Source organism: Chrysochloris asiatica, unplaced genomic scaffold (genome assembly GCF_000296735.1).
Source record: "Chrysochloris asiatica unplaced genomic scaffold, ChrAsi1.0 scaffold00016, whole genome shotgun sequence".
NCBI lineage: Eukaryota > Metazoa > Chordata > Mammalia > Afrosoricida > Chrysochloridae > Chrysochloris > Chrysochloris asiatica.
Genome location: NW_006408534.1, coordinates 9,024,552 through 9,030,186, shown reverse-complemented (window position 1 = coordinate 9,030,186; position 5,635 = coordinate 9,024,552). Strand labels below are relative to the sequence as shown.

The 5,635-nt window shown below is 40.9% G+C and overlaps 1 protein-coding gene and 1 pseudogene across 1 annotated transcript in view; one reads left to right on the top strand and one right to left on the bottom strand.

The window, feature by feature from the left end:
* The window catches only part of ALK (anaplastic lymphoma receptor tyrosine kinase), a 1,400,642-nt gene that overhangs the window by 353,949 nt on the left and 1,041,058 nt on the right, over positions 1 to 5,635 (bottom strand). The gene's annotated exons all lie outside the window — the stretch shown is intronic.
* Positions 4,533 to 5,469, top strand: LOC102837277 (annotated as a pseudogene).

Below are 5,635 nucleotides of genomic sequence, written 5' to 3'. Positions count from 1 at the left end.
TTTGAGTTATGGTGTTGGAGGAGAATATTGAAAGGGCCATGGGCTGCCAAAAGAATCAATAGATCCGTTTTGGTAGAAATGCAGTCAGAGTGCTCCTTAGAGGCCAAGATAGCCAAACCTTGTCTCTTATACTTTGGACATAATGTCAGGAGAGATAAGTCGCTGGAGAAGGATATCCTGTTTGGTAAGGTGGAGGGTCAGAGAAAAAGAGGAAGACTGCCAGCAAAATGGGTTGGCCAAGTGGCAGCATTGATGGACTCAAGCATGGCAACAATGGTGAGGTTGGTCCAAGATCAGGCAGTGTTTCATTCTGCTGTGCATAAGGTTGCTATGGGTCGGTACTGACTCGATGGCACCTAACAACAACACCATGGTATTGAAGGAATAAGTCCAAACAGCGCTGAAGACATTAGCAAAAAGCAGGCTCCAAGAATCAATGGAGTGTAAATAGAAATGTTTCAACAAACAGATGTAGAGCACTGGAAGTGCTCACTTGTCTTTGAAATAAATTTGGGAGAGATCCCTATTTGTGCCCATTCCAAAGAAAAGTAATACAACAGAACATGGAAATCACCAAACAATATCACTAATATCACATGCAAGTGAAATTTTGCTAAAGATGTTTAAAAAATGGTTGTAGCAGTACAGCTATATGGAGTTGCCAGAAATTCAAGCTGGATTCAGAAGAGGACATAGAAATGAGGATATCATTGCTGATGTTAGCTAGATCTTGGCTGACAGCAGGGCATACCAGAACTTGTGCTTTATTGACTATTTAAGTCACTCTTCTGTGTGCATCACAACAGACTATGGATAATACTGCAAAGAATAGATATTTCAAAATATTTCATTTTTATCATAAGGAACCTGTGCTTAGATCAAGAGGCAGTCTTTTGAATGAAACCAGGGGATACTGAATAGTTTAAAATCAAGAAAGTGTACATCAAGGTTGTATCCTTCTTCCATACTCATTCAATCTGTATGCTAAGCAACCACCACTCATCATCAGTTTGTTGTATTGTGGTGGCTTGTGTGTTGCTGTGATTCTGTAAGCTATTTAAGTATTTAAGTATCAGCAGGGTCACCCACGGTGGACAGTTTTCAGGTGAGCTTCCAGATGGAGAAAGACTAGGATGAAGGAGAAATGGACTACTTCCACATATTTAATCACTGAAAGCTATATGAATGATAGTGGAATACTGTCAGCACCAGAACATTTAATATTGAAACATGAGGAAGAGCTCCAGAATAATGTCAGAGATAGTGTCTGAGGATGAACCCCTCAGGTTGGAAGGCACTCGAAATATGACTAGGGAAGAGCTGCCTCCTCAAAGAAGAGTTGACAATGATGACGTGAATGGTGTAAAGCCTTTGGAACCTTCATTTGGTGATGGGGCACAACTGAAAAGGAAGAGAAACAGCTGAAAACATCCATTAATGATCAGAATATGGAATGTATGATGTATAAATCTAGGAAAATTGGAAGTTGTCAAAAATAAAGTGGAATGCATAAACATCAGTATCCTAGGAAATAGTGAGCTGAAATACACTGGCAATGGCCAATTTGAATCTGACAATCACATGGTTTACTATGCCGGGAATAAAAAATGAAGATGAATAGCATCGCGTTAATCATCAAAAAGAACATATCAAGATCTGTCTTGAAGTACAATGCTGTCTGTGATAGGTTAATATCCATATGCCTACAAGGAAGACCAGTTGATACCACTATTATTCAAATTTATGCACCAATCACTTAAGTAATAATAAAATTGAAGAATTCTACCAACTTCTTCAGTCTGAAATTGATCAAACATGCAATCAAGATATACTGATAATTACTGACAATTGGAATGCAAAGGTTGGAAACAAAGAGGAAGGATCAGTAGCTGGAAGATATGGCCTTGGTGATAGAAATGATACTGAAGATCACATGATAGAATTTTGCATGACCAATGACTTGTTCATTGCAAATACCTTCTTAAATAACATAAAAGATGATTGTATACATGGACCTCACCAGATGGAATACACAGAAACCAAAATGACTACATCTGTGGAAAGAGGCAGTGGAAAAGCTTCATATCATCGGTCAAAACAAGTCTCGGGGTGGATTGTGGAACAGACCATCAACACTCATGGAAGCAGCAGTCAAGAAATCAAATGATCTGCTGCACAAGATATCTTTAAAGTGTTCAAGAGCAAAGATGTCAGTTTAAGGTGCCCCTGACCCATGCCATGGTATTTTCAATAACCTCATATGCTTGTGAAAGTTGGAAGGAAGCCCACAGAAAAATGGATGCATTTGAGCTATGGTGGAGGAGAATATTGAAAGTGCCATGGACTGCCAAAAGAACAAACCAACCTGTGTTGGAAGAAGTACAGCCAGAATGCTTCCTGAAAGCCAGGATGGCCAGATTTTACCTCTCATGCTTTGGCTATATTTTCAGGAAGGATCAGTCTCTGAAGAAAGTTGTCAGGTTTGGCAAAATGGAGGGTCAGATAAAAAGAGGAAAACCCCCAACAAGATGAAATGGCACAGTAGCAGCAGTGATGGGCTGAAATGTAGCAATGATTGTGAAGTTGGCACAGGACCAGGCAGTGTTTCATTCTGTTGTGCATAGGGTTACTATGAGTCAGTACCTAGAGTTGGTGCCCTGAATTCACACTTCTAGCTTCCCAAGCTGTGAGAAAATACATTTCTGTTTGCTAAAGCCACTCACTTATGGTATTTTCTGCTATAGCAGCACTTGATAAAGAAAATAGACAATCCAGGTATATAAAAGCAAAAGAAAGTTGAGGTGTTCAACCTCTCCGGGTATTTAAGATAACTATCTTATTATGGTCATGTGAATTTCCAGGAAGAAGCCTACCCAATTAAAACTTATTGCCTCTCTGTTGCGATTGGCCAGCTATTTGGCTCATCCTTCCTGTTAATTAGAGCAAAAGGGCATCCTAGAAGGTTGTAACCTCCCCGAGCCCAGTGTTCACCTTCTGGTTCACTTCCGCAGTGAGCTCAGAATAACCCCAGTGTTGCCACGATGACCCATCACCTGATATGTGAATGTCTTAAGATCCAGGCGGGATATTGAGACTGTGTTCTTGAAGGAAACAATACAACCCTGGTTTACCAGTTACATGAATGATTAATGAAGGGTAATTAGTCAATGTTTGTTAAGCATTGTATAGACACAAAATGCTGGCTAAGAGCTAAATGAAGAGGCTGAAGCAGCAAAAGCCAAAAGACCTTACATCCACCCAAATGCTGCTTATAGAACCACAGAGTGTTGGAGCTGAGGAAAGTAGGGGTCTCAGAGACCCTCTAGCCTTGTGGTTTGCAAATCGCACAATAAGGTGTCTTCTAGGAGTCCTGGTATGGTGCTGTGGGTTAATGAGCCAGACTGCAAAGCTGTTTGAACTGCAAAGTTGGTGGTTCAAGCTTACCAGCTGCTTCTCGGAAACCCTATACAAGGTCTCTATGTGTTGGAATTGACTCGACGGCACTTAACAACAGGCAGTCACCCAGCAACCTGTCTCCCAGGGTTTCCTACCAAAGAAATTACAACAAGAAGAAGGAATAATAAAGTTCCCCAGAAACTGTGCTCTCAGTGTAACTTGAAGACACAGAATGCCTAAACTTCAAAATAAGTGTAAGAATAAAGCAAAAACTCATCAATCCCAGTGATGTACATTCTTGTATATCACTGCGTATCAGTCAGTGAGCGCAAGACTCCCTCACTCCCCACACCAAATCCTGGGCTCTGGATGACTTTGGCATTTGGGTTCCCAAAACTCCTGGTTCATATTTCTGGACCCAGCAAAGAACTAGATTAACTCTTGAATAGGTGAAATATAAAAGACACCCCTGGAGGAGGATTAGGTGGCTCAGCAATAGGTGAGTTGACCACAAGTAAAAGACCAGGCTCCCTTTACTACCTTTGAGCTTTATCCACACAGGCACTGGCTAATGGTGTTGGCTCTGCACAAGTAGGAGGGACTAGGATTTAACAAGTGGGTTTGGGTAATTGAGGCTATCTTTCTCACACTTGGATTCTTGCACTTGCACCATATGTAGTAGTGTTCTGGAAGTCTGCAGACTCACAAGATCAGTGTAGTTTTTCTTTTCAGAGCTTCAGTTTTACCAAAAGATTGGGGTGGAGGGATATTTTTAAAATTAGAATTGTTGTTAGGCACTGAAAAGCTGGCTCCACATAATATCAACCCCATGTACAACAGAAACAAACACTGTCCAATCCTGTACCATCCTCACAACTGTTGCTATATTTAAGCCCATTGTTGTAGCCACTGTGCCAATCAGTCTCCTTGGGGGTCTACTGTTTTTTGTTGACCCTCTACAAGATCAAGCATGAGGTCCTTTTTAAGGGATTGCTCACTGCTGATAACATGTCCAAAGTATGTTAGACACTGTCTCACCATCCTTGCTTCTAAAGAGCATTCTGGGCTTCCCGGAACTTCCTCGTGGCCTTGCACGCTAGACCCCCCAGAATCCAGGCCCTGTGGTTGATGATAGCATGTCTACCTCTGCCCTGGCTTTGGAGGGCAAGGACACCCCTGCTAAGCCTGAGTCTGAGAAGGAACCTGAGATGCCCAGCATGAGAGAGAGTGAAGCAAGTGAAGAGGAGGAGGATGAAGAAGAAGAAAAAAATCTCATCATGGAAGTTAAGAGGGAAAATAAAAAAATAGAGAAGTTGACAGTGCAAGTCTCTTCCTTACAGAGAGAAGTGTTTACAATTGCACAAGGAAAGGGACAGAAACTTTGTGAAACTGAAAGGATACATTTCGTTCTTAGTGTCCTCATTAAAGAAGAATGTTGGTCAATTCAGTGGCTTTTCATTTGAAAACTGAAGGGTCCAATATAAAAAGAAGGAAGAAATGCTGAAAACATTCAGAAGTGTCATGCTAAAGAGCATATGCGAAGTTCTTGATTTGACGAGATCAGGTGTAAATAGTGAACTGGTAAAATGGATCTTGAATTTCTTAATGCATTCAAAGTCTTCTGGCAAGCCATTACCAAAATCCAAAAAAAAGGTTCTAGCAAAGGCAGCAAAAAGGAACAGAACAGTTCTGAAATGGCAAAGAAGACTAAATGGACCAAATGTCCTGAAATTCCAGTAGTAGTGATGAGGATGAAAAGAAGAACCAGGAGAGTCTTCAGATGAAGAAGAAAAAGAAAGTGAAGAAAAGCCACCAAAAAAAAACACATCTAAAAGGGAAAAGCTGAAACCAACAGCCACTTCTAAAAATAACATGTCTGTAAAAAGTGCTAATGTTAAGAAGGCAGATAGTAGTACGACCAAGAAGAATCAGAACAGTTCCAAAAAAGAAAGTGAATCTGAGGATAGTTCCAATGATGAACTTTTAGTTGAAAAATTGAAGAAACCACCAACAGATGAAGAGTCAAAGGAAACGGTAAAGAAGTTATTGGCAAATGCTAACTTGGAGGACTGATGCTTTTGAGTTATGGTGTTGGAGGAAAATACTGAAAGTATCATGGGCTGCCAAAAGAACCAACAGATCTGTGTTAGAAGAAGTGCAGCCAGAGTTCTCCTTGAAGGCCAGGATGGCCAAACTTCGTCTCTCTTACTTCAGACATATTGTCAGGAGGGACCAGTCG